General features: G+C 46.4%; 1 long non-coding RNA gene across 1 annotated transcript; it reads left to right on the plus strand.

The window, feature by feature from the left end:
* The first annotated feature begins 1976 nt into the window (after positions 1 to 1976).
* Positions 1977 to 24741, plus strand: LOC125945265 (uncharacterized). The gene is made up of 3 exons (XR_007466762.1): positions 1977 to 2361; positions 14663 to 14818; positions 24633 to 24741. It is a non-coding gene; the product is annotated as an uncharacterized LOC125945265 (long non-coding RNA).
* Positions 24742 to 25059: the final 318 nt, after the last annotated feature.

The raw sequence follows: 25059 nt of genomic DNA on the forward strand, positions 1-25059 counted from the left end.
TGAACGTGGGAAAGCCAGCTTACGAAGACCAAGCTTACACCGATCCCCTTAACGTCGGCTTCACTTTTAAACTGCAATTCATCGCTGGAAAGCCAATTTTAAGGGGCAATATAAGTGGTCTTATATTAAACTGTGAACGCCCTAGCAAATTTTTTAATAATTTAACAATTGTTTGCTATTGCCCCGACGCGCGCAGGTCTGGTAGAAATGCTGGAAAAATGGTTTGTGTTTGAGTTTACTCGTAGCAGAATTAGGTTTTCTCATACATGCAAATTACAATCCGACGCCGATTGGTAAACAATACAACGGCGAATCTGACGCCGAATGGTAAAGTCGTACTTTACCATTTTTCTGAGGGATTTCACCGTGAGAAATTCAATTCTTGTTCACCAAAACCTTGCACCGTGTGGAGGGCCTGCGTGGTCGATGTGTTTGGATGATTTTCTCCGCCACCCGCGATCACATGCCGGTTGCCGGCGCCTGATTTTCTGCGACACGGGGCCCTAAACGCTATCGCGTTAAAAAAAAAACTGGGGTGATTGCTCAGCTGCTTTCAGCTTGAGCGCGAAGCGGCTCTGATGGCACCGCGTCGGACGCCCACTTCCGCAGGTGATTAGCTGTCAGTCCTTCAGCAGCCAATTTCCGTCTCCGTGCTTCAGATCTGATAACGCGGCGCAACGGCTGGAAATGGGCATTCGATAATGCAAACGGTCCGATAATCTGAGCTACACCAGGGCAAAAGTATTTAGCATCAAATGCTTTAAACCCCCGTTGTCGGCGACCTTCAAGAGACCCTGAGCGAAAATCCAGAGCCGTTATCCAGGCACTCAAGTTGAGAATGGGCGCGAGAATGAAACGATAACCTGCGAGAGCATGCGAGCACCGTTGCGGGAGCAAAACCAGTTCATCCTTTAGTTATGAAAATGCGGTCTCTGGCCCCCATCCCCTTGTACAGGACCACATTACACACGCTGGTTACTGCCCAAACAAGTACCAAAAAATATTGCTTCTGATTTCTTCCTAATGTTTTGTCAGAATACGCCTCAAGCTGTAACTTCTAGTACACTGAAGTTTTATTTCTCATTTGCAATAGCGAGGTTGAAAATGCAGGTACATTGAACCACACAATTGATTGTCATCTTTTGGCGCTGAGACAGGGTTGCCTGTTTTCTTTTCAACGCCAGCGGTCCGTGATTTCCGCGGCGCGGTTTTCGCACCACCTCCTTCGAGAGATGGTGCCACGCTTCGTGAACAGGCCGACAGCGTCCGGCGTGCCGCAGATGGTTGTTTGACTGAGACAAAACTTGCAACGAGGTTCACGTCAAAACAGGTTCATTTTGGCTCACTGAGCTTTCAGGGCTGTATCGCGGCACCAATCAGCTTTGGCGGTAGCCATTTCATGCTTACGTATACTCTTCACGACTTCACGCCTTTCAGAAGTCTATTGCCTACAGCCGGCCTTCTGATGACAAAGTGATAATCGAACTTTAAGATTTATATAGACTTCGGCGTGTGTTCCCGGAAGGAACATTGCCCTTTGAGGAGATAATCTGCGCGGAGATAGCAATGAGTGGAATTTGCGACTGGCTGCGGGGACCCGCGAATTCTTTAAGACTGCAACGAGCAGCACCCTGGCTCTGAACTGCAAAGTACGCGGATGCTTTTCAGATCTGATTGATACAGCCATTGCCCAGAGAACACGAAAAAACAAGAAGAATACAAGAGAGCAAAAAGAAAAACGAAGAAAGGTGCGCTGTGCGCAAGCGCTCCTTGAATTATTCTTTTGGGTGAGGAGGTGGGATATTTAGATGAGTGTTCACGCCCGCAAATGTTTTGTGACACTCGGTGAAACCGCACGCTATGCGGTTATCGAGATTCTGTTCAGTTTGTATGTTCTCCTCCTTGTGCATTTATATTCCGTACGCAGCACTCAATAAACGTCAGTTGAAGGCCAGCGCTTCATTTCGTGACGCAGTTTAAACTGACACTTACCACCTAGCCTTCGCCAACGCGCGACTTGAGTCTATTTCTCCCTTTCCCAAGTGCAATCTCTCTGTTCTTACCGGTATTATTTCCCTTCGGTGCTCATTTATTAAGGCGCTGCTGAGCACAGTGCCAGAAAATCTCTTTATCGGCGTTCAAGTGTCCAGCAATTCTGCTGTAGGCGCAGTATTCTTCTTTCCTATAATATCGGCGCAGTGACCGAGAAGAACAATTGCATGTCGATCTGTCGGTCCGTGGTTCAAATCAAACAGCGATTTGTTTACGAAATTCTTGCAAATTCTTTTACGATTCCTGCTGCGGACACGGGCGACGGTAGTGGACTACAGGGACAGCGGTTAAGTTTAAGGGGAAAAATTGGTGAGTGACATCATAACTGCTCTCCTCCTAAAACCCATGGTACTGTCCCGAGCATGTAATCGCTTAATTTTCTAAGGTATTGAATGCGTTATAAAGCAGCCGTATTATACAGTATTTAAGTTCACCACTGTCGAAAGCGTCAATGCTCAAAGTGGTTTGTACACCTTGCTAATGTCTACTTCCATGGCATGTTCTCCGAACCTTACAAATTCGAAAAACGACTGTGGCAATTCGCAATATGCTCGAGAAATATTCTGAGGAACGTGAATAGCTTACCTTGCGTGGACAGCAACTTGTCGGCAAACGGAGTATGAGAGCATACATGAGCTTAACGACAACCTTTTGGAAAGCTGCAGAGCTGGAAAAAAAGAAAACGTGATGGCAGTGTGTAGCGCCGCGTAATATTCGGCTCAATAGATCTCATGCGTTCCCTTTCCTATTCTAATTATTTCAGTAATCACGTGACGCCTGCATAATAAAATATCTCGTTGTAGTGAGTAGGAAGACACGACGGCACATTATTCTCAAAAACAGAAAACTTAGCTTTTTTGTGCCCAAGTGTGCGTTAAGGAGAAAGGCCAAATTTTCCATAGCTAATATGTGCAAAAAGGCCTCCATTTTTACAGTGCATATTTTATAGTGTCACGATGGTCGCATGTATAGCATAGAACTCGATGGTATACATCATGTGCTAACGGCAGATAACAGCCGATTCAGGGACTAAGTGCTGGTGGACGAAGTACTAATGATCTCGATGGTATCATGATGGTGTACTTGTGCCAAGTGCATTATCAGCTTCCTTGAAAATAATCCAACCATTCGCACTGAATTTGTTCATTGCAATACCGCCGTTAGCCAATCAGATGACACACATCGCTGTGGCTTAGTTCTGAGGCTTGCATAGAATCCAACATAAAGAAAAACGACAAAACAACGCGGTTGTATCACAATAGAGTGATTGTTTCCACAAGCTAATGAATTAAATGAACTTAAATTTTGATACTTCAAGAGCCAACAGCAAAAGGTGGAAATAAAGCACCTTTGAATAAGGAACCTGCGGTTCATTGCAGATGGAGTGCGTAAGAATTTTGGTTGATTATTAAGAACCTATTTCCATTATTTTAGTACATATTTTCACAGCAGGAATTATAAAAAGTAGCTCCAAGCAGCGCATACTGGGAACCATCAGGGGCCTTCTTGTCGTTCACCAAGGAAGCTTATGCCATTGGAGGTATTCAAGTTACATTTTAGCCACGGCAACATCTATTTTCAATCTAGAAGCTGTTCAAAATAGCGTTGTGGCTATAGGTGCGGGTACAAATTGAGCGCATTCATTGGAGGTGTTCGTATACGATTATATACCGATCTTTTTACAGTTAAAATATGCCCACGTAAGTGGATATGTGTGTGCCGGAAAAAATGTATTATACTATAGCTGGAGTAAACCTGCGTGACGTGAGATTGTAGGGAGAAGCGCAATAGCGGCATTAAACGCCACCTTCCATCGTGAACTCGGACTTGGGCCAAAATGTGGGGACAAACATTGGAATGAACGCAAATGCAGTGACGGAAAATCTCTATTATATCAGCAATATCGATCGAGAGCTTAAATGGCTACGCGCCAAGATAAAGCGGCAATAATGACAAATAGTTAAGTCTAACCAGAGCCATTTAAATTTAGCAGAAGCGATAACAAAGCGAAAACGAAATCAGCAAAACGAAGTTTGAAAAGCTCTAGCTGTCGCCTGTAGATACATGTGAAATACTGCCAGGAAGCGTAAAAAGGTGTTGCGTCTTTCACGTCCGGCTATAATCGATTGCTACTTTCGAACGTTGGTCAAGATAATAAATAAATATACAAAGCTACATGGTAACACATGTACAAAATAAGTTTACTGGATGCAAACAAGGCGATTGATATGTGCTACTTTGTCGTTATATATGATGCAAGATGGGATCAAAACAATAGTGTTTCAACTCTAAGCCATTTATTATTTTAGCACAGCGCTGCCATTTGCAAAACCAACTAGTAGTAGGCTTGTATTAAGCTAGACAGCCATTACTTTAAGGGTTTGCTTCTTTTTATGTTGCTTTGAATCAGCTAACTAAAATATGGTCACCGAAGGCACAGGCTAACAACTGTAAAATACGAAGATAGCATTCACACGTTAACGAAGGGGCAGAGGTTATTGCCAGTATAGCAGAAATGCCTCAAAAGAGTGCTGGGCAGGCATCAGACAAGTGCTGCTATTCTTATTCTAAACGATGTCATTCTTTAAATACTTTACAGTGCTTGATGCACTTTTCTGAAATGGTGCTTACGCCTGAAACCATGGTCATCATACCGCTACCGTATTCACTATTTATGTGGAGACTGTGCGCAAGAACTATAACATGTTTTTTTTTCGTTTTCTCGGTATCGCCTAAACCCTTCTTATTGCCGTTATTACCTGCTTCTGCCAACAGTGGTGCAAAATGAGAAATTGCGCGTAGAGAAATCATTGGAAGTAGAGGGTCTTTGCCAACGTGTTTGGCTTTGCTCACGTGTAAGTAGTTGTTTTCATTTATGACTTCGAGCAAGAGCATTCGACGTAAACAAAAAAAAAAAAAAACTCTTGTATTACAATATTACATTGTCTATACGCAGCGCCCATACTATTGCTGACACAATACGTTCTTTTATAGTGCGTAATTGCTAAACTTGTGCAAGTTAAACAAATATATTAAAATACAATTACATAATTAACAAAATGCAATTGATTACCGTGACCAATTAGTGCCCTACCAAAACAACTGCCCAATTGCTCAAAAGTAACCGATTGCTGCTAAGTAACTTCACCATAAACGTTTATTAACATTGGTCGGACACAGTAAATTGAACGAGCTGGCCTTGTTCTTTCAGTATCCTCTGCAGCTTCTCATACAATTTTTTGTTGCTTTGATTAACAATTGCTCGTCTAAACTTTCGCTGGTCATTTTCCCCCATTTTTCATGAAAACATCAACAGCGCAATTGAAAACTTGCTCAATCGGCGCGCAGTGTAGGGAAGGGTGGTATGGTAGCCTGCAAACACTTCGTGTATAAGATTCTGGTTACTGAATCTCCATCCATGATCAGGAAAAAAAAGCTCATGTCACCTTTATGTGCGTTCACAGCTGGCAATTGATCACTCTTAAACACGAAATGAGCTTCTGCAGCTACCCGCACCGCAAACACTTGAATGCAACGTTATTTTATTCTTCGTGTCCTTAGGCGTGAACACAGGCAGACATTAAGGCCAGGCAGTTCCTGCCATGTCATTTCATGCCGCAGCGAACTTCTGAAACATTAGCCACCACAACCGGGCAACTGTACTGTAGCGTTTTTGCCGACGTAACAAACATTGTAGCATGGATGGGGAAATCAGCGAACAAAGGTCAAGAACCATGGCCAATGACAACGGGAATAGCGTACTCTCAACTAACCATACCACGGATGAACGCGGCGTTGTTTATACCGCTGATAAAGAGGAAACCAACGCGATATGTAGAAGAAAAACATAGTTGCAGTAACCATTGAACATAATTTTCAATGCAAGCGAAGAGCCCCTATTGACCCAAAAAGTCAAATGGAGACGCTAACCATTCTTCGGAAGTAATATGGCGACGCCAATAAAGGTGTTTGGTAAAGACAGCGAGAACCTCGTGCTATCAGTTCTCCAGGAAGCAACTCGCAACAATTTAACATTCGTGTAGCCACGCATAAAATAGTTGTAAAACATGAACTGTGTGACAGCTGGTGGGCCAATTTAACGTGCTACACCAAACCAACAAAATGAGCGATTGCAAGCCGCAGCATCACGCAATGCGGTACACTTCCGCAGTCGTGCACCCTAACTGGAGCGACATGGTAAAAAAGCGGCAAACGGTAGAAGGCGACCAGCGGCATTGATAATTTAAGCGAAATGTCTTTAACCCTTACGTTGCATGACGTACAAACCGAACAAAGGCATCCATACGTCGTGATCAACTTCATCGCTTACCCGTGCAAACATGATCTATTGCGACAAACACCAAGGTTGCAGAAAGATAGAGTGAGAAGAATCATTTTCCCATCAAACGGCGGCGATTCATTGCTGTCATTGCTCCCGCAAATGAGGCCTCGCGGGGTATGAGCAGCACCGTGTCGTCGGCGACATTTTGTTGGTATTTGAGCACTCCACCACACACCAATTGTGCTGCACCACGTCTTCAAGCTTCAGCCATTATGCACGTGTGACGAGTGTTGCTTATTTCGCTCTAAAACATGAATAATACAGAGACGCACAAGCAGCGACGCAGAATTATACGGTAGGCGGCTGCCTCCTTCCCAAGCGCTCTTAGCAAGGCCACCACAAGTGGCGCGTACACACGAAAACGCTCGTCGTGTGCGGCTGGCGTCAGCATCCTTAATATCTACGTCATGGCATCTGAACATAAAAATGTTGCAGTTTCGCCCGAAAGGAGAACCATGGATTGCGATAGAAACTTGGTAAACAGCCATACGAAGTAAGGATAGTAGCTTTATCGGTCGTATGAACTTGTAAACATTCGCTTACTAAATGAACAACCATGGTGTCACGCAACTAAACGTGAACACATCTCACTCGGTGACCACGCACACTCGCTGTGCGCGGTCATCGTGAGTGAGAAAACGTGGCAGAAGCAGCGAGCGAATTGACTTATGTGCTGCCTATTGATTCAATGCGAACTAAGCCGTGAGAACACAGCGCACACGAAACTATCAGCACTCGGCTTACTATGTCCCCATAATAGATCGCTTTCAAAATCGAGCCCGCGCGGGTTCAATCGCAGCGCTATACGCAGCCGCCGCCGGAGTAGAGCACCAACTCCCCTCGCTACCCTCCTCCCAGTGCTTTGCGCGTGACGGAAGATGATGTGCTTCCTCCCCGCTTTCCTCCCTTGCACGCACGAGATTCAGCCACCATAGTCGGCTTACCCTCGCATGCTTTCACTCGCACATACACCATACGGCGCGCGGCGACGTCGTTATCGCCCTTGGAATTTATACTTAACATCACGGCGACGCCGACTCCGACGGCAACGACGATGGCAGAGATGAGCCTGCAATTTTATATAATCGCTATCGCAATAATAAAGGAATTGTACACGCGAATCTCTTCTGTCGGTCGGCTAAAATAAATTTACTCAATTCATCATACTTAATGATTCATTTACTTCAGAAAAAACAGCCATACGTTTTCTTCTGACGTAATGAAGTGTAATGAAGGGTCTGCTGGAGTGTGGTATTGCTCCTGCTTGGGTGTCTCCAAAAACACTCTAAAGGCACACACTGCACGGGCTTCATGGAAGCTGGCTCTGCTCTAGGTGCTTGCGGATTTTCAGACACGCACAAATCCTGTGCGTAAAATAATTGTAGCTTGACGCGCGCCGTTTTCCCGGTGGCCCAGTGCTGCACATGGCGCTGCCGCAGGCACCCTATTAGCGTCGACAAGTTGGAGTGGCGCCCTCTCCCGAGTGACGTCACGACCAGGACGCCACTCGTTCCGGCTTGCTCAGGTGTACAGCATGCTCGTTCATTTCGTGCATGCTCGGTGTATGAGGTGCGCCAGCCGTACTTCCTCAAGGATGTTTTGGCTGCTTTCTGCTGTCATGCCAAAGTGCAGTCTCTTTTTCGAAACTGCGTGAATTACGAAAATTTAGTGCTTGGATATTGAAGCTACATAGAGTTGCAGGGGTTACTGCTTTTGCAACCCAGAGGTGTGCCATGTCTATTCACAAATATTTCGCAAAAACAATGGCTGCAAATTCAGTAAGGAAAATGTTACTTGCACGGTGATTGGCTCCAAACTTAACATTCCTTTACTACTAAGTTATGACAGACATTTCGTTTTACACGGAACAGCAATATTGGTATTTTGTGTCAACTTTATATATAAATCAGTATGTTAGAATCGGATACTGCTTGCGAAGCTTTCATCAAGCTTCTTATTGCTCTGTTGAGTTGTTCTACTGAAATGTGGGTGCTGCTGTAATGCGTAAAAGCGAGAGTTCGGCGCGCATGTTTTACGAAAAAAATTTGCTACTACTTTCACTTTTTTCGAGACAGCCAACCAGAAAAGGCATTCTACATGGCCACATGTATGTATAACAGTCACCTGAAAGAAAATGGTCGTGGTTAAGATCAAGAGCCAAGCCATTACATGCCATGCAATGTTTCATAGTGGCCTGAAGTTGTCTTTATGGACAATATGGTAGACAGCTCCCGCAGTGGAAGCAACCGACAATCATTATGACGTTATGACGAGTATACTTAAGGAGATGGTAAGGGAAGGAAGGCTCTACGCACCGGGAAGCAGCCGATTCTGTGAAAAAACAACGCTCTCGCCACCACCGCAGACGTTCCCCAAAGAACGCGAAAACCCGCCCGCAGCGCCAATCTAGTCCAGCAGCGCCATCACCTTGAATTGTGAAACAGCAGTCCTTGCGCGAGGCCAGACGCAACGTATTGAATGTCAAAGAAGCCCAGAGAAGTGCTTATGACGTTGCCTGGCCTGCACTGCCAAATGCACGCCCACCTGCTGAGCTTGAGTGTCGTACGTCTCCTTCATAGAATGTACCCCTTGCTTCCTACAAATTGCCTGAACAGGATGTGCAGGTGGTTATTTTGCTGAAGTCATTAATAGCTGCGATTCGCACGTGTTTGGGAAATGCACAAACTTCAACTGCCCGATGCCCTTTACAAGTACTGGATTCTCTCGCTCCTGGGCTTGAACGCTTGTATTAGAAACATGGCTCGCCCACTTCTGCAGAGGATACCTTTTCAAGAAGACGTCAAGAATGCCTCAATTCTTCAGTGGTATACGAGAAGCCTGATATCACGTATTTCTGATTTTCGCCAATTTGTATATATAAATCGGCTCCCGGTGCTGGTCATCCGTGAAGAAAACGTGTGAAATATCCTAAGAATATCAGGATACGAAGCTTTTACCTCCGCCACGGGTGACAAAATCAGCAAGGTCCTCGTTTTTATTCGCAAAGAGCTCACCCACGTAGCGCAGGCCGTGCCACCTCATGATGACAACCAGTATGTGTGCCATAGCATAAAGAAGAAGAGGCTTTCCTTTACACTCGTCGCAGGCTACATTTCCTCATCAAGCCGTTTAGACTACAAAAGGCTTGGAAATGTTTTGACGTCCACCTCTAGTCCATGGATTATCACAAGATATTTTAATGCTCATCACCCCCTTTGGGGAAGTACAAGCACCAATTTAAGATGTCAGACTCTGGTATATTTTGCTTCGAACCATGACCTCTGCCTTTTGAACGACAGCAGCCCAACATTCTTGAAAGGGTCGTCGTTTAGCAGCTGCCTAGACCCGACTTTGGTGTCGCGATGCCTTACTTCGAGTGTCCACTGGTTTACTGACTCGGAAACGCGCGGAAGGGGACCATATTCCTTCTTACGTTGCCATCAAAGATCTAAGAAATATGGCTTCCCCTATGGTCTCTCGAACAATTGATTGGCCCGCATTTCAAGCCTCGGTAAACGCCAAATGCCAGAGTGTCGTTGCACGTAGCATAGATCTTCTGATTGCGGACGCGATGCATGCTGCAATGCGCTCTTTCTCATGGTCACCTGCTCGCACAGACTTCAACATTGAATTAGAAAGGCTTCGTGCAGTACTTCGACGTGCCGAGAAGAGATACAGACGCACAAAGTCTATTCTAGACCTTAGAGAGGCCAGGCGCAAGCAGAAGAAAATACGTCGTCGCATGGACAAATTAGACAACGAACGATGGCAGTCATTCTGTAACTCGTTGGACCCCCGCAAAGCACTCTCTCGCGTATGGCGAACTCTCCAGGGCCTTAGCTCTTCTCCTCAGCAACGCCACCCCTTTAAGTCACTGGCTCTCCACCAAGGCTGTCGAGAAGTGGATGTTGGAGAATACCTTTGTGCGGAAATTGCAAGTGAAGGAGTGCTACAAAAGGATCTTGAATTGTACGAAGTTCCCCTCATGCAAGTTTCGGCAATGGATGAACCTTTCTCCATGGAAGAAATGGAGGCTGCTTTAGCCATTTGCAGGCGTTCCTCTTCATCCGGACCTGACAACATAACGTATGCTGCTCTACACCACCTAGACCATCAAGCACGAGAGATCCTGCTGCATCATCTCAATGTCTGGCATATATAAGGTGCGCTATCTTTGCCAATAAAACCAGTTGTTAGTCAGCGCTTGTGTGTACGTGTCTCCCATCTTGTGGTCGTCTGTTTGCGCTGTTGCCCAAAGTCTCATAGAGTGACGGTGTTGTTCCCTCTGAGTAGAAGCGTAGCCGTCTTGTACCAATCTTAAAGCAAGGAAAGTCTGCCCTTGAACTGAAACGCTATCGGCCTATTGCTCTCGCCAGCTGCGTTGGCAAGTTGATGGAAAAGATGATCCTCACGCGCCTCGAGTGGTTTTTTGAACATTACAATGTTTATGCAGACGCGATGACAGATTTTCGACGTGGTAGTTCGTCTGGCGACAACGTCATTGATCTTATGTCGTCGGTTCAACAACCGAAATCACCCAAAAGCCTCTCTGTAGCGCTATCTTTAGACGTGAGGGGTGCTTATGATAATGTCTCTCATGAAGCAATTCTTAATGCGCTCGTGGCTGCTGAAAGCGGAGGCCGCACTTTTCGGTGGATTTAGAGCTACCTGACCCAAAGGAGCTTCTTTGTAGTCACCGAGCATGGTCAAACTATCGACCCCTATACCAGCCGTGGGGTTCCACAAGGTGGCGTTTTAAGCCCAGTTTTGTTCAACCTGGCTCTGATTGGGCTGGCGGAATCCTTGCCACAGCCTGTCAGTCTATCAAGTTGCGCAGATAATATCTGGGCTTCCGGCGTAACTCGTCCGCAAGTTTGCGCAAGGTTACAAAAGGCTGCAACGATGACGTCTACTGATCTTCAGAGGCAAGGTCTCGGCGTTTCAACGGAAGAATTCGCATTGGTTGCCTTCTCGCGGAAATCGATGGCTGAATACCCTGTGTTTATTAATGGCCAGCCTATTTTGTAAAAAAAAAAACAAAAAAACATCGGCTTTTTTTGTATCACTGTCGACCGCGACCTCTTTTGGAGCCCCCATTTATCCTACCTAAGGAAAAGACTCCTCTCGATCAGTCACCTCTTCAAAGCCATCACCGGAAAAGCATGGGGACCGTCGGTGCGTTCTATGCTGCAACTATACAAAGCGCGCTTCATGGGTTTCTTGCGTTACAGCACTCCGGTGTTGTGAAGCGCCTGGAGGACAAACCTCAGAGTGCTTGAGAGCATGCTAGCTCAAGCACTTAGAACTTTTTTTGGCCTACCGCGATGCGCTTCAGCAGCCGCAACAATCGCCATCGCCAGGGAACATCCCATCAGAAAGTATGTCGCCACAGACACCCTTCGAAATCATCTTCGACACATTTCCCGACTACAGTTTCAACGCCTTGCTTCTCTCTCGGAAAGTAGACCAGATGCAACTTTTTCAGGCGTTGTAACCTCCTATCGATCTTCTCTTCCATCAGACTTCACGCCTGCAGCAAGATCACCTTGTCCTTTGTGGTGTCCCCGGCAGCAACAAGTGCGGCTCTCCATTCCAGGAGTTACAAAGAAATGCGACTTACCTACTTGTGCCCTGAATCAAGCTGCTCTACATCTGCTGCATGATTCCTACTCTGATCGTATTCACAGTTATACAGATGGCTCTTCGACTCTGACCAGCTCTACTGGTGCGGTAGTTATTCCGTCGGCATCATTCTGTAAGATGTTCAAGATCAGCCACGTCACAACATCGACAGGGTCTTTTTGTGCACTCCGTAGCGCAGTGCTTTATCTGCACGAACAATCGCCAAATAATTGGGCTATATTCTTTGATTCAAAGGCAGCCCTGTAGTCACTTTTATTAGCTCTGCGTCACAGCCCACATGAAAAATTGGTAGCAGAGATACGATTATGCTACCATCAAGCGGTGGTCAGAGGCCACGACATTGTACTTCAGTGGCTACCTGGGCCCTGCAACATCACTGGTAATGAATATGCCGACAAACCTGCCGGTGAGGCACATGACAAATATGAAAGAATCTCAATATCATTGTTAAGAACGGATGCATCGCGGCACCTCAGCAGTAGTCTTGCCCATACTATAACTCTAAGAAAATGGAATACACCAGAGCTTGCCTACCAGCGCCTATATGCCATGGACCCACAGATGCAATTACAACTTTTACCCAATTTTAAACGACAAGAAGAGACCTTACTGTGCCGCCTGCGAATAGGAGTTTCTATTACAAACTCCTATTGATTCCTAAATGAAACGGCGGACAGAGCCAACTGCAGCACACGTGGTGTTGAGGAAACCACCAGACATCTCTTATGTGGCTGCCCCAGATACGAAGAAGAGAGGATTACCATTCGGACTGTTTCGGGGCACTTAGACGACAGGCCTTTTACGGAGATCTTTGGCCCGTGGCCTCGTGCGTCTGCTATGTACAGGGCTAAAACGGCGATGCTGCGTTTTTTGAAGTGCACAAACCTGTATGACCACCTGTGACGAAACTCAGCGTTAATCGCTTGACTGTGTAAATGTGCAAGGTGTGAGCTTCTGTCTTCCTTCTCCTCTTTCAATCCCTTCTGCCCCTTCCCCAGTGCAGGGTAGCCTACCGGGCCCAGCCTGGTTAATCTCCCTGCCTTTCCCTTATGACTTTTCTCTCTCTCTCTCTCTCTCTCTCTTCCGTTCCCTACAACTTCGAATTGAAACCATGAAGGAGTCCTTTGCAGCGCCAACTGGAATACCTATAACATACTCGAGTCACCAGAGCGTAACTTCGGCTGAGTGGAAGACTCAGCCAAAGCTGCCTCATTCAGGCAGCTTCGTCATGCAACATTGTCACGCAACTACCGTATGCATGACGATGAGAAGTATTCGATGTGCCATCCCATAAAAGAGCCCCTCGGATAGCCGCCTCATGAAGAATACACGGTATATGCATGCCTCATATGAATTCACTTGATTTTTGACCTTGATTTTCTATGTGTCCCATACCACTAAAGAAAGAAGCCATGGCTTCTTGCTGGCTGCAGTCATATGGTCTGAAAAGCATATTTCGGCCAAAAAGTAGCGCCCAGCAGCGGTGTCAGTTTCGCCAAGCTTATCGGTCCGAACGGTTCCCCGAGCAACAAGCAGCACTAAATTTTTGAACTGAGTAGAGCGTGTAGCATTGAAAAAAGAATAAATATTGGTCCACGCCTTTTAGTGGACGGAAAACAGCTTTACTCAATTACTCAATTAGCTTTACTAAAAACTACTGCTGCTTAAAATTAACTGGTTAAGAACAGTTTAATTTTGAGAAGCAGTTCAAAAAGCAAATGGTACTGTCAGAACTACACTGAGGTGTTGTTTAGTAATTGTGCTACTGCCGAACGTTTCTCTGAATAAATGCGAACAATTCGACATTTTGCCAATGAACAGCTCGTCATGAGCAAACAAGATTTAGCGGGTTAAAATCAAGGTAAATGTTGCACAAGTCATATATAGCCAGCGTTTGTTACATGATTGTTGCACCACGGCAAAGTATATATGGTCGCTTAACTAGATTGTTCTATCCTATGTTCTCGCGTTTATGCTTTTATTATCCACGTGAGCTACCGCTGCAGAGTGTATAACTGCGCATAAAAAAACCTACACCGCTTTGGACTGATCTTCGCTAGCCGGTACTGTAACGTTAATTTTTAGAAATGTATTGTTGTCTAGAAAATAAGCTCTTTCAATAAATTTTCACGAATGAAGATATCGTGAAAATAAATTTGAGAGGAGTGTGGCAAGTGTAGCAGCGTATAGGGAACAACAGTGAATAAACGGAAATGTTGCAGAAGGCGCCCGGACGCGGCCCGAACTGTAGCAGACGACAGGCGCAAATCCAGTTTATCTTTCCGTTGTTTTTCGATAAGAAAGCCCTGGTCAGAGCTGAAGCCTTCATTCTAACCGCCCATTTGTGGGCCATCAAACGCTGCAATCCACAAAGAACTATCTTAAATCAGTGTTTGCGCACTTGTTCGGTGTGCGCTTGAGAGCATAAGCGAAACAGCGTTGAGAGATCAGAAGTACATCAAAAGACGTTTCGTCAATAGTTAGTAGCTTCCGCAAGCAGAACGATCAAGTTAAAATTTTGTGACAACTTCTACAGAGTTTCGACACTTCCTAACTTCAATAATTGTTGCCCGATGAATACAAGTTTATTTCATTTTTTTTTCAGTCCACATCCACATCTAGCAGCTCAGTATAACAGAGACTGACTTACAGAAGGAGGCATGATTTACTTTGCAATTGCGTTATTTCTTGCCTTCGTTTCTGCTCACCAAACACAACATGCTCCGCTTATTCAAGAAGAGTACCCCGGCTGCTTTAGAAAACCTGTGTTTGTTAACACAAGTAAGTATTGCTCGCGTTCAATTTCTCGACGGCGTGCGTTATGTACAGAGACATTCTCACAAGCTGGGATACTCTTATGCGAAAGAAGAGAACCGATAAATTTTAATGTTTCCCGCAAACGAGTTCTAAAGCGCGCATAGTCTGCGCAATAACGAAATGCGGATACCTCAGTTACGAGTACCCTTAACAACAGACAAATGTATCACGCGGCACTCGATACAGGGTGTTTTTCAGAATAGACACATGTTTCTAGAAGGGAATCTTGGGCGAGTTGGCGGTAATTCATGTTTTGTAAAGTAACAGCGCTAAACGGACAAGGACTAAGGCAAAGAAGAACACGACACTGGCGCTGACTCACAACTTAAATTTATTTCGTGGAAAGTCACATTTATGAACACGGGCTTACAGGGCAACATATAAGCGACTGTACATGCATAGCAGGAGCGATCCTCGTCATGTGTCGAACCCCATGTGGAATAAACCACTGCGTTATTCTAGGTTTATTCTAGGTTATGATGCACTGGTTTACTCCAAGTGTAGTTCGACACGTCACAAAGATGGCTCCTGCTGCACATGTAGAGTCGCTTAGTTGGCCTGTCGCCCCGCGTTTAAAAATGTGATTTTCCTCGAAATAAATTTCAGTTGTGAGTCAGTACCAGTGTCAAACGTGCCCTTATTTGCCTAAGCCCTCAACCGTTTAGTGCTGTTATTATCCAGAGATAGATGTTTTATAAAAAGCACTATAACCAAAATGAGCGTGGTTCTTTTACAGGAGAGTGCCTAGGCGAGGCAGATTTAAATTGTCGTTGTATTATATATGACAACTATATCATTATTAAAAATCACTAATGATAATCATTGGAACGTCGGGCGCAGTTGGAAAAGTGTCGCTGTCACATGTTATGCCACCCCCATTTATAAATGTGGAAAATCGAAATCATTCGAGTAATCCTCCTCAAATTGCAATCCTCAGTCTAAGTAATATCGAATCCCATCCGGCCAGGAACCCAGAAAAAAACAGCCCCTGTATCATATATGACATTACCGTTCCGTCACCTTAACATCGACGAAGTTCTAAACTAGATGTCGTGGCCAGTCGCGGTAAATTCCGATATGGCACGCTTTGCCTGACAAGCACCTGCCTCGGCGTGAAGTGTGAGTATTTGATTTGACATGCCATAATACAAGCTTCATGACGCACGTCTTCGCAGGCACTTTATTTTATTGCGATACTAATTATATCGAAACTCCAGGTGCATTTTTTTCTGTCGGCGTCGCCGTCGCCATGAGGTTCTGTCTGAAGTCCAAGGGCGATAAAGTCGTCGGCGCGCGCCATAAGCTATATGTGCGAGTGAAAGCGTGCGAGGTTGAGCCGGCGATCACAGCTCTATCTCGCACACGCAAGGAAGGAAAGCGGGAAGTAAGCGCACCGTCTCTTGTCGCGCGCAACGCTCCGGGTGGAGGGCAGTGAGGGGAGTAGGGGTGTTCGACTCCGGGCGACCCCGGAGGCTGCGCGCGACCACCTGGGCCGCTGTATATTGCAAGTCATCTACGTCGGGGACACATCCCGCCATGCGCTGTGTTTTCGCGGATTAGTTCGCGTGGAAGCGAAACGCAAGACGAAGGCCGATTTGCTCGCTGCTGCCGCCAGGCTTCCTCACTCCAGCGTTTTGACAGCGAGTTTCTGTTGTCATCGAGTAAGATGTGTTCGCATTTGCTTGTGCGCGCGGGACACCATGCTTGTTCATTTAGTTAGTGCGCCTAGCACAGGAGCAGAGGAGGTGCAAAGATGGAAAGAGAGACAGAGCGCGAGAGAACTAAATAAATAAAACAAAATTAACTTTTTTAGTAAGGCAGGATTCGAACCCGGATACCCACGGTCCGAAGGCGAGCGTCATAATCACTGCGCTGTATACCCACTTTTTTTTCTTTATTGCCATATTTAACAACACATCCCCCAGCCTGCGTGAGGCTAGTTGCATTTACTTAAGAACTTTCAGCTGTGTAAGGGCATCCAATACTTAAAGCACTTCCTCTTCAGCGCCCTGGTGTTTCAGCACATGTCGCAGGCTCACAAAGCGACGCGGGCATTGTAAAAATTCATGAAGTCGACTGGCCTCAGTGACCGACTGTGAAGTGTTGGACAACTGCACATGTTCATACTGCGAGTACTTTCTTCCCTCTCTCTCCTTTCTTTTCATCCCTTTAATCCCCTTCCCCCGTGTAGGGCAGCAAACCGGACGTGCGTCTGGTTGACCTCCCTGCCTTTCCTTTCTTCTTTTTCCTCCTCCTCCTCCTCCTCTGAGTTTCGTGACATTCTCAACAAAATTAACTGATCGTCCTTGGAGATCAGCGTTTTGGAATTCTATACGTGACATCCATAAGCTATAAAGACGGAGAAGCATAAATACATCATAGGGGAGGCCATTTCCCTGAACAGGGAGAAATCTTATGTCAGGCTCATCTGTTGGAAGGTCCTTCTGCAGTGTCCTTGGAGGACATCCCAATCGAAGCTGGCGTTCCAACAGTAGAAGAAAACATGCTCTGCTGTCTCCGGCAGGGCCGCTGGACAAAAAAAAAAAAAAAGGTGCGGCCTGCCGCGTGCATGAAAAAGGGTGTGATCCACCGCGGCGCCACACGACGGGGTCTGTTGTCTGGCATCGACATAGCAAATGCGTCAGGAACGCGCTTGGAACGCCGTCGCGCGTGCAAGCCGAAGTGTTGCTTCCCCTCAGCTAGCACCGTTTGGCACAGCCAAGTGGCCGACAATGCAACTACGGCCGTCACGTTCGCTCCCATAGCAGCGCGCCCGACGCGGCAGGCCACACTTTTTTTTTATCCAGCGGCCGTGTCTCTGGTTTCCCACACAAAAATTTGCCGCGTATCTGCGTGCTTCGCTGCAAATGTCGTCGAAAGACGATAGTCTTCTGCCGGCCGTACTACATGAGTGCTTGTCTGATCCGCGGCCAGCCGTGATGCTGTTCTCGTACCATTTCCGTCCTGGCATGAAGGTTTCTTTGAACAGATTTCATTTTACCGCATTATTTCATCAAGCGGCCATATCTGTTTTGCCCTGCCTCAGACAGCGCTTCCTTTATGTTGAATCGGTCGCATCTGGCTGGCATTGATAAAACTGAGGAGGCGCTGCGTGAGACATGGACGCCATCTGGCAATACATCGGGAAACATGAGCTTGTGCAGAGGGTTTCCTTCCTCCATGGCAGAGGGCGCTCGTCGGCGCGCAGTCGGGGAACGTCGTTCGTCGGCGCGCATAGCATGGCATTTTCAGCGCAGCTTAAGAAACTAGGGTCTTTAGAGTTACGTATATATGTATTTTCTATTAAAGGAACACACCTCCTAATACTTACCTAGTGATGTTGCGCCTCAGATATGCGTAATATTTACTTTGTGATCGATAACGTTCACAAGTATGAACAGCCGTACCAGTTTAAGTAGTGTGGGCGGTAAGCAAGTGGTCCAACTTTGGCCGGGTGGCTGAATCGGGTGACAGACAGACAAACAGACAGACAGACAGACAGACAGACCAAATTTTCAGCGTTTAAGTTCCCCAAGAAAGACTATCGTCTTTAAAAGACAATTAACTCCCCACGGAAAAGACATGCCTCGTCGTTGGAGCCAAGTTTTAAAGCGAAAGCTTCACTAAACACCTCAAGCCGAGTTTCACCATCGCCAGCAATTTGACCTTCATTTGACCGCAGCAGCGCCGCAGCCTTGGCGCTCCCGCTAATAATTCCAGCGTAGAATTGCACTTCTCTTCTGTCGTCGTAATGGGGAGGCCGCGTTTAGTGGGGTGTGAGCCATTCATGAGCAACTGACGATGTGTCCTAACGCATTCGAGCAACGCCACCACGAACGCGCTTGGGAAAGGGCTCGTCGTCGACGTGCCGATTATAGCGTGAACGCTATATCGAACGCGGGAGCAGGATGAGAGCGTTGCACGGGAGCGGGAGACTTTGAGCCGTCTTCGGCAAGCATCGTGGGATCATCCCGCGGATATCGCGCGGCGATCTGCTTCACTGGAGAGGGTCCAGAATGCCAAACGCGCGAAGCTGGCGTCGGAGACTGAGGAAGAACGAGCCGTTTGGCTCGCAAAACGCTGGAAGCGGGACCACAACCATAGACAAAGGCAGGCTTTGGACGAAAAAAAAAACAAGCTTTCGCTTGGCATATCCACGGTTACCTGAGCTAAGCCGCAGCAAGTTTTTTTTTTTACTGGCAGTGTGTCCTTGTGAAGTTTAAAGAAAAAAATCACAGCATATCCACGGGGTGAATGATGATGAGTGGGCGAAGCTCCGGAGGGAATCATCGGATCTCCCGCTTAAGGGGACGCTAGCACAAACGCGTTAGAAACGTGCAGTACTCTCTAGTAAGGGGGAGCGGCCACAGCGTCTTACGCAGCCATTTACACATGCCGGAACGTGCACCGCGTTTGCCGACGCCATCAAATGACTGCCGAGAGAGTATACCCTCCGTATTCACAAACGCTCCTCGACTTGAACTTGACTTGCCACCGCCTTGGGCAGCGCGTTCGAAACGCGTTGAAGGTAAGGCGGAGAGGCCACAGCGTCTTACACCAGCTTCTTACACGGGCCGTAACGCGCTAGCACAAACGCGTTAGAAACGCGCTAGAAACGCGGCCTTTCGTTAATGTTGGGTATTTATTGCCATCGTGGTGCGTGTGTCTATGTGCGCTTCGTGGCGTAGTGGTTAGCGCCGCGCGTTCGGAAGCGAGGGGTCCCTGGTTCGATTCCGCGCTACGGACACAACTTTCGGAATTTTTTTTTCATAAAACGCCGGAAGCGTTCTCCGGAAGCCGGAAGCTGCCTTCCGGAACCGGAAGCGGAACCGGAAGTGGAAACGGAAGCAGAACCGGAAGTGCAACCGGAAGCGGCAGTCGGCTTCCGGTTATACTATACGTATACATATATATGTATATATGGGTATACATACATATACGGACACACAACGCCATCTATTGAGCAATTCATAAAACTAGACGTGGCTACCTACTACGACGGGGACGAACGGCTGTGCTGCGGCACAAAATGCGTACCAAGCAACCGGGCGCAAGGGGAACTGACAACTCAGTCTAGCACGCGAAAGGAGGAAAGCGGAAAGGCAGCGCGGAAGATAGGGAGGGGGGGCAGCTTCTACTCTGCCAACAACTGCGCTTGTACTTTGACCGGCTACGGCGGTCGTCCGCACCGTATCTTGAACGCGATCTCCACAGGGCTCTGACCTTTGTATGCGCTGTGCTTTCGGCCGCTCAGTTTCCGTTGAAGCGATAGACCGCACGAACCTTCGCTCGCTGCGGCAACTGCGCTTGCTGCTAGCGTTTTGACAGTGGTTGTCTGCGGTCATCGAGTGTGATCTAACACGTTTGCTTGTGCGCGCTGACACCACGCTTGTAAAGTCAATTAGTAAGCGAATGTGCCCAAGTTTATGCAGCCGATAAAATTACTATCCCTACTCCGAATAGATCTCTACCAATTTGCTATCGCAATTGATGATTCGCCTTTCGGAAGAAACTGCGAAATTTTTTTTAAGTAACAAAAGGGCTGAGTTTTCCGCGATACATGTGCCCTCAGCTTTGTTACTAAGACGAAAGCCTTAAATGACTCATGGTGAGGCTTCCGTTTCAAGGCCATTTCAAAACCACGTGGTCGACACCAAATGATCCGCGTAGGATAAGAGGCGATAATGCGAACAAAACCGCGTATAAGGGTGGAAGAAAGATCAAGCGAGCGAACTGACGTGATAATGGGTATACATAGAGGTGAATGAGGTGAATTAAGAGTGAATTGATGGTGAAACAAAGGGGTTTAGTTGGGTGATAGGAGTCAAATGAAAGATAATGATGAGATAGAGTGAGCTAAGGTAATGAAGAGTAGATTAGAGCGAAATAAGAGTGAATGAAGTTTAATCAAGTGGTGATGGATGAATAAAGAGAGATGAAAATTGGAAATTTTGAGTAATAGAGCGAACAAAGTGATGTAAGTAAAACCGAGATGATAGAGTGAATGAAGGTGAGCCAAGCAGTGATAGGGTGAATCAACAGTGAACCAAGGGTTTATGGAGTGGAGGAGTGACTTGCAAAAATAAATGTGAGATTTAGAGTGACTCAGCAAAAAACAGTGCTGATTCATGGTTTGAGTTTAGTGAATCATAGGAAGGGTGACTTGCAAAAAGCATGATGACTTGCAAAAAGGGCTCTAACTTGTGGTTTCAAATTGATGATGACTCAGCAAAAAAAAAGGAGACAGAAACAAGAAAAGTAGATGTTGCGTCGCTGACATCACGTGGCGGTGGCGGTTGTCGCGACTGTCTGCTGCGAAGCGAGAGAGACGGCGATCGAGGACGCCCATCCAGGGCCTAGCAGACTGCGCGTTAGGTCTCGGAAGTACGCTACGGTTGAGGATGCTCGCCAAGCGAGAAACGAGGTGCGACGTGCGAAGCGGTGGAAGCAAGGAGTTCGTCCACGAGTGCTGCTTTCCCCTGCTGAGAGGATGCAACGTATGTCGAAGCGAAACGTCGTTGACGCGAGTCTCACCCCACTATACGAACGTGCGAAGCCGCAGTTAAGCGTCGAATACGAGCTCGAGAAGCCGCACTGCGAAAGCAGTGACGCGATGATTCGAGACGGCGCATTGCCTAGTGTGCGGCAGGTTTTCGCGTTCACGTATTACTTGAGTGTAAGATGATGCGGAACTTTTTCTTTTTTCGATGTCAGATCACCTCGTCATACTCATCTTTGCCATTTCCACAAGTTCAAGAAAAATAAAGCTTATCCATATCAGCCTCCATTGGTCTTCCAAACCACGCCAGAGAAGTGATGGCCATTTAGGATACCAGTGCGCTAACCATCAAACCACCGCGCTATACATTCTTTTCTTACGTGAAATATGTTGATATCAAGGAGGTTTAATGAATGAAATAGTGCATGTGCAAGAACTATTTACAATAATAAGAGCACCAGATGGTCATAATTAATGGTAGGACAACAAGTAGTATATACAAAAAAAAAGTTTCTACAAAGCAACACCTTCCATCCCAACAAAATTTTCTTCTTTCTGGGGTTTTACGTGCCAAAACCATTTCTGATTATGAGGCACCCGAAGTGGAGGGCTACGAAATAATTTTGACCACCTGGGGTTCTTTAACGCGCACAACAACGCAAGCACACCGGCGTTCTTGCATAAGCATCAAAGGAGACGTTAAACACATAAACTTAAGTTTATACCAATAGGGCTGACATTCATTTTGCTCGTAAATGTCCTTCAAAGGCATGATCATGTGAGAGAAACGCGCCCTTGAGGAAACTATTCTTTCTGCATTTCGGTCTCGGGTACGAGTCTCACATAGCCTATGCAGACATATCAGAAAGAACAAATCGAGTGGTACGTCATCACACGGTACAACAAGCTATCAAATACTGTGAGAATTTAGATAAAATTCTTTCTGTAAATTTCTATATAGAACGTCCAAGAATAAAATGGTGTCTTTACAGACGGTAAAGAAGTGTTCATTATTTTCAGGTAGCTTACAAAGGCGGCAGTATTTTGGCGAAACGCAAATATTGATTTTCCAGGGCCATGTTCTAACTAGCTAAGTCTTAGTGTGTAATTTGTAACAAACGTTTTTCCATAGGAGGGAACTGCCATTTTGCGAGCTCTTGTAAGTACACCAGGTTATGATGATATCATGTATATTTATCGATATTACAGCGACAGGGACAACATAAATATGAAGTCTTTGTAAAGCTTTTTCGCATCCACCGCGTTACAGTACTGGTGGATAATTAGAGCAAGGCTTTGGACTTTAGACAGACTCTGACAGCAGTTCCGAGACCAGAACCAGCAGTACTGAAGTGGACGAGGAAAAATTACATTTTGTGACATCGTAAAGATAATAGTATTGACAAGAAGGCGGTGTGCAATTTTACAATTCTTGGTTGTCATGCCCGGAAAAGCAGCGTCGTGGCACAAGGAAGTCGTACATGACAGTGATGATGATAAGCCTTAAAATTGGCAAATACCCACCGTAGGGGATGCGCCACACTTTGGTACAGTAAACGCCGCCTGAACGGAGCACAAAGAGACATAAATAAGTGTTCCGCTTATACAAAGTTTTGTTTTGGCGAAGACCACAAAAGTAATGACTAATAGTTGGAACAAAAAATTTACCGTTCTAATTTTACTGCGGTGGAACAAAAAAAGTCACAGTTTCTCCCAAAAGGCGAAGCATCAATTGCGATAGCAAATTAGTAGAGAGCTATAAGGAGTAAGGATAGTAGTTTTATCGGCTGCATAAACTTGGGCACATTCGCTTACTAACTCAATTAACAAGCATGGTATCAATGCGCACAAGCAAACATGAATAGATAACACTCGATGATCGCAGACAACCACTGTAAGAACGCTGGCGTGAGCAAGCGTGGCGGCAGCTGTGAGCGAAGGTTCGTTCAGTCTATCGCTTCAACGGAAAGTGAGCGGCGAAAGCACAGCACATACAAAGGTAAGAGCCGTGTGGAGATCGCTTTCAAGATACGGTGCACGCGGCAGCCAGTAGCCGCGCAATGTACAAGTACGCAGTTGGTGGCATAGTAGAAGCCGCACCCACTCCCTCCCGCGCTGCCTTGGCGCTTGCCTCAATTCGCGTGGGAGATTGAGTCGCCAGTACCCCTTGCCCCATTTTGCAAGATACGCATTTGGTGCCGCAGCTATACGTTGCCTCCCCTCCCTCCCTCCCTCCCTCCCATCTCCCCACGGCCTATCGCGCGACGGAAGAAGTCGCGTTTGCTCTCCGCCGTGCGTTCGCTCCCCGTGAAAACGTGCGTCCCTCGCGCGCTTTCACTCGCACATGCAGCACATGGCGCGCGGCGACGATTTTATCGCCCTTGGACTTTATATAGAACCTCACGGCGACGACGATGGCGACAGAGACGACGAGGACGACGGCGACGCCGACGGCAGAACTCCACTTGGAGTGTCCATATAATTTCTATCGCAATAACAATCCGACGATCTGATATCATCCTGAGAGTCACTGCTGCTTGAAACAGCAGAATAATCATTTGCAGACGCGACAGAATCACCGGAAGGACGTCGTTGGCGCGAGGTTGTGGCGACCGGATCGTCTGCCATGTGCATGAATTAATGAAGCGAACATGGCAGACGATCAGAGCACTCTTTGACACACTGTTAAAAATCGACACCCCTCGGGAAAAAAAGAAAACTAACTACTCAGGAAATGAAACTTAGTGCTTAAAAATGCGCTAGATGGGAGAGGTAGTCCATAGGAGTGCCGGTATTTTAAAAATTTCGTGCGGCGCTTTTGGGTCACCGGTGGCCCAAGTTCAATAGGCGTGGTAACTGAAGTGCTAGTTAGAGTGAAAATATGCAGATTCGGTCATAAATAATATAAATTTGGAGAATTTCGGTGCCGAAATTGTGATCTCATTCTGAGGCATGCCATACTGGGGACTGCAGATGATGTATGACCCCTTGGGGTTACCGAACGTGCCCAAAATGCGTGGTAAATGAGCATTCTTGCATTCTTCCACCATTGGAATACGGCAGCCTAGTCTGGGATAGCAACCCCATAGTTAGCAGTCCAACCTTATAACCGATAAACTTCCGCGGGAGATATCACTATAAATAGAAACGAAAGTATGTATTGCGCGAAAGAGAAAATATTAGAGAAAGCAAAAACGAACCCAGCGAGTTATCATATCGGAAACACGGCGCTTACATTGAGTTGTTCGTAAAAACGGGATCAAATGAACATCTCTGCAGGTCACTGCATTGTGAGTAAAAGTGTCCAGCTGCCAGATGGTGGAAGTGCAACATTTCACCGACCCTGCATCAAGCTGACATGCAATGTCACCGCAAAACAACTGACCGAACTATAGTAAGTAAAATTTTCTTCAGAATGTGCTGAGCCATAAATTTTATTTGTCATATGTTCTCAGCTTAAAGTTGTCAACTAATCTTGTATGAAGTCACTCTATTGTTTGGGGCACTAGAACGTAAAGAAAAAACAACGAATGATATTCGTTTAACTTGAGCGGTGCTGCCGTAGAACTTTAAGGAAGGCTGGACATTTTAAATCATGCGAATGACACTTTTATATGGCCTACATATTTTATACTGATACAAATTCCCTGCTTCTCTAATGCTCAGATAGAATACTATGAAACTTTGGCGCACAAGAGTAAAACCA

The sequence above is a fragment of the Dermacentor silvarum genome, chromosome 5, assembly GCF_013339745.2.
Source record: "Dermacentor silvarum isolate Dsil-2018 chromosome 5, BIME_Dsil_1.4, whole genome shotgun sequence".
NCBI lineage: Eukaryota > Metazoa > Arthropoda > Arachnida > Ixodida > Ixodidae > Dermacentor > Dermacentor silvarum.